The sequence below is a fragment of the Oryzias latipes genome, chromosome 17, assembly GCF_053564925.1.
Source record: "Oryzias latipes strain Hd-rR chromosome 17, Olatipes_Hd-rR_3.1".
Classification (NCBI taxonomy): domain Eukaryota; kingdom Metazoa; phylum Chordata; class Actinopteri; order Beloniformes; family Adrianichthyidae; genus Oryzias; species Oryzias latipes.
Window position 1 is genome coordinate 35622308 of NC_136253.1, and position 9733 is coordinate 35632040.

Genomic DNA, 9733 nt, shown 5'->3' on the forward strand with positions numbered 1-9733 from the left:
CTTCATCTCGTTTGATGAGTGGAAGCGTGTTTTTAAATGCTTCATCAGGTTAAGAAGGGATGTCTGCTGCTAACAGATTGACAGGGAACCATGTAAGGTGAAGAGCCGGCGGGCCGAGGCGGCGGCGGCGGGATTTATGCTTCTCAGAAGGTTGGGGGTGGAGAAACGCGAGCGTCAGCCGTGAAGCCTTTTAAGTCTGGATAAGTAGAGTCTCGAAAGCTGAAGAAAGTCTGGTCTTCCTCCCTAAAATGAGTACAAAGCAAAGCGGGTCAAATGTGGGTCAGATCCAGAGGGTCTGAGTTTACCGTGAAGGTTGATAAACCGCCCGAAAATAAGGATTTTAAACATGCAAAGATGAGATTCAGAGGATTTGATCCAGTCTTCAGGACTCGACCTCTAAACTCTGACAGCCGCCACTGAAACAGTTTTATGCTTACATCCCAAAAACAGAACCACCACAAAGTCCATCAGAAGCTGAAGTTAGACATCAGCCAGTCCTCGGTCTGAGTGGAGGAATCTGAACATGTGCCCCAAAATGCAAATGTCACCGAGGAAGACGTGACTTCACTGCAGCTGCAGAGCATCAGGAGGGGAAACCGTCGTCTGCCAACGCCGTGATGTCAGACTGGCGAGCAGCTGTTGGTCTCCATCCTGTCCGGCTGACGGACCGTTTAGCGGGACGCCACATTTGTGAGATGACCCGGCCGTCGTGTGTTTGTGACGCCTGAGGCTCCATCCTTTCATCTGGTCTGACATCAAAAAATCCTCCAAGTATTCAAGCAAGAAATGACGTTTTCTGTTTGACTATTTTGATTTAATCTGATGTCTGTTTGTGAGGCTTTAATGAGTAAACATCTGTCTGTCAGGTCTGGTTGGGAGGCTTTTTTTATTCTGTTCTAGTTTTTCACATGTTTTCAGTCTTCCAGCACTTTTGAAAGTTTGGCTCAAATATCTTGTTTTCTCCTCTTTTCCTCACTCCGCTTCATTTGAGCACATTTTTAAAAAACTGCTTTGAATCATAATTTAATCTCTGCCTGTGTTGCCAGATAGTGGTGGTTTTCCAGCCTTAACGTCATCTAAAGATCACCAAACCAGCCAAAAAACACCCAGAATATTAATCAGTAATTAATCACCTGTTATTTATTACTTCCTGATGTGATTAAAAGTCCAACTTTAACACATTTGAATGATTTGAATGATCCATGTTTGCAGTCAGAGAAAAACATGAAATAATGTTGAACTTTACCATCAATCACAGATGTTTTTCATAAAAAAAGGGAAAAAAGTAAAAAAAAAACACAAATATTTAAACTCTATAAGAGTTGTAGTTTAACTTGTTAGCCTATCATAGTGGGAACTGTTCTTGTATTTTTACTTTTCATTAGTTTATTTATTTTATGTAATAAAGAGGAGTTTGATTTTTAAAAACCTGTTCTTGTGAATAGAAAATTGTTCAAGTATTAAACATCAAGAAATATATCAAATGTCCCCTTAGATGAGTCCAAAAAGTACTTTTTTAAATCTAATTGTGTAGTAAACAAATATTTATATTAATATTACCATAAGTTCAGTTGTTTTTCTGTCGCAGCTTCAGATCTGCAGAGAAAAACACGACCTGTCATATAGAAAGACATGGAATAAAAATGTTTAGAATGTAAGATCATAATCTTTTCTTTATTAGCATACGCTGAGTAAACTGAAGGAACCATCAAAACGACTTCACTCAGGATTGCGTAATGTCTGGTGCAGCGGAGCTCGCGCTGAAAATAAACAGGAAATACGCAAAATAAAGTGATTTTGATGATAAGAATGATTAGAATCAAACATATAAATTCCATTTATGGAACTAAAAACTCCAGAACCGATCCCAACCCGCCCAAGGTATGTCCATCCACCGGAAGCACATTTAACCCCCAAAGCCAGAATGAAAATCGGCCTTTTGAGCGGGAAACTGCCCAGTCTGGCATCAGTGCTGCTTCTGCTCGCTAACTAATGAGTCTCTGGACGGTTGACTGGAATGTACCGTTGCTGCAGAAGGACGGTCTTCTGCCAGTTCAGTGATTTCAGTTAAAGAATGATGGACGTGCCTAATGGTAAGTCCGCCCCGGGTCCATGGATCCATGGATGGAGAGATTCTGGGTGAAAACCTTCCGTCAGTGAAGATGAAACATTTTCCAGCGCGACCAAGATCCCAAACACATCACCATGGCAACTAGGAAGCATTTCATGGTCCTGGACAGGTCTAGCCAGTGTTGGGACCTCAAGCCTTTAGAAAATCTGCAGAGGGAGTTGAAAGTCTGTGTTGCCTGGCAACAGCCCCAAAACGTCACTGCTCTAGAGATCTGCATGGAGGAATGGACCAAAACAGTGAAAACCTACTGAAGTCCAACAGAAAACCTTTGACCAACAATGGGTTTGTAACAAAGTGCTGAGTTGAACTTTTGTCATTGACCAAACACTTATTTTCCACCATAATTTACTCATAAATTCTTTAAAGATCACTGATTTCCTGGATTCTTTTCTTCATTCTGTCACTCAGAGTTTAGGAAAACCTCTGATGAAAATGACAGACTCAGCTTTTATGTGGGAGAATTTTCACAAAATACTTTTTAACCCACTGTGTGTTTGTGAATTAAAGGTTCAAGTCTTTCAAATGGGACTCCTTTTGCTTTTCTGAGCCAAGCTTGTATTATTTTCTTTTGCTAAGGTTTTACATTTTTCTTGGAGTCCGGCACAGCCTGACCTCATTAGTGTCCATGATTCCTGAACTCACAGATTTGAATTTATCAGCCCACTGGACCATCAGCTTTAATGCGTCTGAGACAAACCCAGGAGCAGAGGAGGCGACCGCCGTCTCTCTGCATTAAAGCTTCTGCTGTGGAAGCGGCGCCTGAAGCTCTGCCCATGTGGAGGCAGCGTGGGCTTCCTGAGGTGACCACAGGACCGCCATGCGGTTTCCATGGAAGCATCATTGGGGTTCTAACGCTGGGCTGCCTCTGGGTCCAAACAATAACCTAATATTTGTCTCAGCTTTGGGCTTTTGCCATTTTTTACACAAATCTTGGAATCTTTTTTTTTATATCTGACCTCTTTCTTTCTGCAATTGTTCACAAAGAGGAGAAACTTTCCTCTCTTCTGCCTCAGAAGAAGAAAACTCCTCTCAGCGTTTCTCTTGAATTCCTCATCTTTTCTGTGCTTCAGACACAAACTAAAAACAAAAAAGCTTTTTCCATCGCCTGATTTATTTCCACCTCACTGCTGTTTTAATACTCACTGGTTTTAATTCTGTGCTGAATACATGTGATTTTTGTACGGACTTCCTGCCCAAACTGCTTTCAGAGCTGAAGCCGAGAAAACAAAACGCTTCAGAGGAAACGTTGGCGTCAGAATAAATCCTCAGAAACCTGCTGTGAACGCAGAATTTTGTCCTTCTTTTCTCTTGATGACTTCAACTCAACGGCCTTCTCCCGTAAGGTTTTGTTCTTTGAACACGGTCACATCTGCTGATCAGCTGATGTCCCCCTTCACTCCACCTGACCCACCTGAGCCCCTCGGTAACCTTTGATGCATGCAGGACAAAAATGCCATTCTGCTGGGTTCCACATGGAGGCGCTATGACAATGAAAACCAAGATAACCAGACTAGGCAGCATCTTCTTTAACCATTCAGGCCACTGGTGATGTAAATGCTTAATGCTCGCGGCGTGAAGGTGATGTCTGTGAATCCAGATGTGCTTTTTCTGGCACTTTGAGTCGTGAGACTCTAACTGCAGCAGAAGCAGAACCAGAATCCTGAAGATGGATCCATAAAACAAAGATCACCTCCCACATCTGATCTGACATAATACTGTCAGCCTGTAAAAATGACACCAGGGAGTCTGCAGACCACAGTGGTGAAGAGGTTAGCACTTTTGCCTCACAGCGAGAAGGCCCTGGTTCAAATCCCAGCTCTGTGTTTGCATGCTTCTTCGTGCACGTGGGGGTTTTCCATCGTCACTCCGACTTCCTGCCTATGCAGGTTGATTAGCGGACTAAGTTGTCCTGACTGCCACAGGCTGGTGACCTGCCCAGGGTAAACCCCGCCTTCATCCAGCATGAACCAGGTTGGGCTCTGGCGTCCCTGTGACCCCAAAGGGATGCAGCGGGTTAAGACAATAGATCGATGGACCCTGCAGACGGGGACGGATGGACCCTGCAGACGGGGACGGATGAACCCACTTCATCTATGTTCTGCAGAACAGTCCGGATGCAAAAGTAAAAACCGTCTGAGATCCTGTTTCCAAAAACGATCAACTTGTTACATGCAAGCTAACTGTAAAAAAGATTTGTGGAGCAGTCTCCTCCCCCTTTTTCCACCATTCCATCAAATGATCAACCCCCTCCCAGAGCCCCCCCATTAGCACACCCACCATTACCAAAAAATCAACCCCACAGCATGCGGCACATTTTCCAATTAGCTTTCCCTTCATTTTCAGCTTTCTGGTTCATCTGTGGAGCCACAGTCTGGGGGAAGCATGGAGCTGATGGTCCAACAGCTCCAGCTACAACAAGTCAGCAGAAGCGAGAGCTCCACAAGGATTCAGACACAACATCAGTGAACACGCCGTCCCTTGTGCACAGAAACATGAAACAAGAAGAAATAGACCGAAACTCAAACCCCTGTCCCGCACGTCCCGCCTGTCCCGCCCCCAGTCTGGACCCATCAGGACCAGAGACATGTAGATGCTGGACAGGTCTCCTGTGATGTCACTCATCAAGGATGAGGCCTGGTGGGACGGCGAGATGACTGGAATTTGCTCCTGGGCGGGGCAAAATAATGTTTGTAGTTCAGTTGGATCCACTCACCTGCCAATCAACATAAAACGTACGACGAATATGCACCGATTTAAGCTCTGAGAAAAAAAAAGGAGTTTTATTAACCCCCACCCCACCCAACAGCTGTCATAAAAGAATGAAATGTAAAGCGTGTTGACATCAAACTGTACACGTATGTTGGTTTTTAGAGTAAAACTTGACTTTTTTAACGTAGAAATATAAAGGAAATTTCTCTCTCCTGAAACCAGCCTCTAGTGGCAAATGGAGGAATTACAGCAGTTCGTCCCGCTTTGATCCAACCCATCAGGAGCAGAACTGTCTCCTTCTTTGTCCCAGACATGTCTTACCGATGAGTGTGTCGCCTGAGATTGGCTGCAGAACGGCCCGGGGTGAACCCCGTCCTGAACTCCACTTTAAGCCCCGCCATGAACTCCACCTAAAGCCCCGCCCTGAACTCCACCTCAAGCCCCGCCATGAACTCCACCTAAAGCCCCGCCCTGAACTCCACCTCAAGCCCCGTCCAGAACTTCACCTTAAGCCCCGCCCTGAACTCCACCTCAAGCCCCGTCCAGAACTTCACCTTAAGCCCCGCCCTGAACTCCACCTTAAGCCCCGTCCAGAACTTCACCTTAAGCCCCGCCCTGAACTCCACCTTAAGCCCCGTCCAGAACTTCACCTTAAGCCCCGCCCTGAACTCCACCTTAAGCCCCGCCCTGAACTCCACCTAAAGCCCTGTCCTGAACTCCACCTTAATCCCCGCCATGAACTCCACCTTACCCCCTGCCCTGAACTCCACCTCAAGCCCCGTCCAGAACTTCACCTTAAGCCCCGCCCTGAACTTCACCTTAATCCCCGCCCTGAACTCCACCTAAAGCCCTGTCCTGAACTCCACCTTAATCCCCGCCCTGAACTTCACCTTAAGCCCCGCCCTGAACTCCACCTTAAGCCCCGTCCAGAACTTCACTTTAAGCCCCGCCCTGAACTCCACCTTAAGCCCCGCCCTGAACTCCACCTCAAGCCCCGTCCAGAACTTCACCTTGAGCCCCGCCCTGAACGCCACCTTATGCCCCGCCCCGAACCCCACCTTAAGCCCCGCCCTGAACTCCACCTCAAGCCCCGTCCAGAACTTCACCTTAAGCCCCGCCCTGAACGCCACCTTAAGCCCCGCCCCGAACCCCACCTTAAGCCCCGCCCCGAACCCCACCTTAAGCCCCGCCCTGAACTCCACCTCAAGCCCCGTCCAGAACTTCACCTTAAGCCCCACCCTGAACGCCACCTTAAGCCCCGCCCCGAACCCCACCTTAAGCCCCGCCCCGAACCCCACCTTAAGCCCCGCCCTGAACTCCACCTCAAGCCCTGTCCAGAACTTCACCTTAAGCCCCGCCCTGAACGCCACCTTAAGCCCCGCCCCGAACCCCACCTTAAGCCCCGCCCTGAACTCCACATTAAGCCCCGCCCTGAACTCCACCTTAAGCCCTGCCCTGAACTCCACCTCCACCCTGCTGTCACCCCACAGAGGCTGGGTGGGCTCTGGCATCCCTGTGACCCTGTGCTGGACTAAGCGGGTTCAGAAAATGTTTTAGTGACGCGTGGATGTGGACTGCTGATTTATGAACGCCATCCATAGTTTTAAGGCGTCACCAACATTTGTCTCTTTAAGAAATGATTCATCCCCACCTTAAGTCTTTACCATCAATGGAAGCATAAATCTCTTTTCATAAAATCACGAGGCCAATGATCTCCATCTAATTAGATTTTTCCGTCCACGTCCCAAATGGATGGTTTTAATAAGTGGTGGAGCGTTCTTCCTGGAAGAGGAGAAACACCTGCTGCTTCGGTTGTTTGGGTTCTTCGTCCTCCATCCAGAGACGCTGGATTTGCTGACGGGCTGCAGCTGGACGTGGGAGGGGCCTGTGAGACTGTTTACCGTGGATCCGTCGGTGCAGTTACCAACAACAGATGTCCTGTGTACGCTGACCTCCTCCAGCATGCTGATGCTGACATGAACATGGAGGGGGTTTCCCTGCAGACCCTCGCCTTCAGCTAAAGGTGTCACTGCGGGATCCGTCCGGGAAAGGCTCCGGAGCTGGAACGACCAGACAGAAATTCCTGCACAGGAAGATCTTTTGGTGTTTGGAGCCAGTTGGTTTTTCCCGTGTGACTTTCATGTCATCCAACAGACCGTCCGTGCAACTGTAGATGTTTTCTTTGGTTTGCTGAGGTCTGACTTTGCTGGATCAAGTCTGCGCCAAACAAATGATCATGATTTGATCCATGTAATCTGACTCAGGATCTTCTGGGTTCATTACAGGCGAGAACATTCCCAGTTCTGAACTGGACTTCCTTAAGTCGGCCCGCTCAGGACCCAACCTGCTATTATCACCCCATGAAAAGCATGTCAGGAGAAATAAACAGTAGTAATGATTATTTCTTTGCTAATGTCAAGGCGCAGCTCCAGTTTCTTCAGATTAATCATACTTTGTCATCAAATGGGTGCCATGTGTGACGGAGCTGTGATTACCTGACATCAACATCTCCTTCCTGCACTCCTCGCCGCTCTGCTGAGCATGTGCAGACGCTTCCAGGCTGCTGCAGAAGGGTGTGTGTTTATTTCAGAGCTGAAGTGTTTCCCTCGCTGCTGCAGTTATAAACATTTTGGAGCATATTTTGCATGCTCAGGTTATGAAAACCTGCCAGAGTTACTTAAAGACAGCGCTGTAAAACGAGGCAGTGGAGGATTTCTGCTGGTGGAACTCAGCTGTGATGCTTAGACTGATCAGAAAACTTCTCTGCTGTGGTGCAGGCAGCTGGATTTAGAGTATTAAATCATCAAGAAAGTTAGAACATTCGTGGTCAAAAGGGTTGAAATGGTTTTGGTCTGCAAACCCAGAGAGGTTTCATCTGTGAGAGCCGTCTGCTCAGCTGCGTCGCAGTCACTCTCTGCATGCAGGCTTCATGCTTGACTGAAACCCAGCAGGAAGTGAGTGCTGTTGCCTGGAATTCGCTGCGACTTGTGCTGAATCTGAATGCTTAATTAATGCGACACTCAGAGCATGAAGCAGCGATAACACGCTGAACCTGAGATCAACCGAGACAAAGTCTTTTAACAAAGTTAGCAAACCTTCACCCAACTTGTGACTCTGCTGTTGGAGCTTCAGAGCAGATCTGGCATCTTCCAGACAAACTCTCCTTCCTTCACTCACGCTCCCAAATCCTCTCCTGCCGATGACAGCAGTTGTCAGAAACTGCTGTCATCGTTGTGTACATGAAACCACACTTTCCAAGCAAAACCTCCTAAAGTTAGTGCCAGAACTTGACGGTTTTCCTGCAAGAAAGTCTCATCTTATCTGCCTCTATCAGAAACAGACAGTTGCAGCCACTGTTGACACAAGCCGCGCCTCTGCCTTACCTGCTTCGTCTTGTCAAAATGCCTCCGAGTGTATTGTTCACCCTCTCAGGTACAAACACCTGCGGGTTTCCGGAGCAAAACCTCAGATGACCACCAGGGGTTCCAGCTTCAGCAAGTCCAGGTGAGGGCGTTTCTTCACGTGTCATCTGAGTGAACTCCAGTGGAAAGTGACTCACATATGAATACTTCTGCAGAAATACAATGTTTGTGTTAAAATCATTGATCTAGTTCTGCTAAACTAGGAGAGTTTTGTCCTGGTTGATGTGGAGATGCTTGGTCGAGTTGTATCCCAAGTAAACATTACAACCTGCCTTTTAGATCCAATTCCCACTTCACTTTTTAAAACATTTTATGGATTCTTTGAGTTGTGGGGTTCCCCAAGGGTTGATTTTAGAGCCAATACTGTTTAGTTTATATATGTTGCCTTTTGGGGAGGTCATCAGGAGACACGGCGTTGACTTTCACAGCTATGCTGATGATACACAGCTTTACGTTGCCGTGTCTCCGGATGACCTTGAACCTGTTAACACTCTTTGAAACTGTATTTTAGATATAAAGTCATGGATGGCAGAAACTTCCTACAGCTCAACCAGGACAAAACTGAAGTATTAATCATCGGTTCTGAAGACAAAAGAGAGATGATTTTATCACATCTTCATAATTTTAAACCTTCTCAATGTGTGAGAAACCTGGGCGTACTTTTTGACTCTGAGCTAATTTTTTATCCCACACATTAAAAATGTCGTTAAGACAGGATTTTATCATTTCAAAAACATTGCCAGAGTCGCCCGTTCCGCTCTCTTGCCAGCACAGAGATGCTGATGCTTTTATTTTCAGTCGTTTAGATTACTGTAATGCCCTGCTCTCTGGTTTACCCAAAAAGTCTATTTCAAATCTACAGCTATTACAGAACTCTGCGGCACGAGTTCTGACGAGGACCAGAGGGCGGGAAAACATGACACCGGTTTGAAAATGGCTGCATTGTCTCCCTGTGCGTTTCAGGATTGATTTTAACGTTCTTTTAATGGTTTATAAGTGTTTTTATGGTCTTGGGCCTTCTTATTTAAATGATATTCTTTTTAAATCTGAACCCTCGCGGACCCTGAGGCCTCTTAGCTGTTCCGAAGGTGAGGATCAAAACTTCTGGTGAGGCTTCGTTCTGGCATCATGGTCCTCGTCTGTGGAACAGCCTGATGGATAACCTCAGGGCCGCAGAGACTGTAGAGGTTTTAAGAAGAGGCTCAAGACCCACCTTTTTAATCTGGCTTTTAGTTGATTTTGACTGCTAATTTAGTTTTAGTATAGGCTATTTTATGTATTTATTTTCATTTTATGCATCTTATTCTCATTTTTATGTTTTTATATACATCTTATGTTTTTAATTTTAGTACCTTATCATGATTTTAGCCCCAGTGTTTCTTGTGGGGATCTTTTCTGCCAGGGCTTGCTGGCTTGGTCAGTGGTTGTTGCCACAGTTGTCGCCCTTGCTGGGGCAGCTGGAGTCTAACTT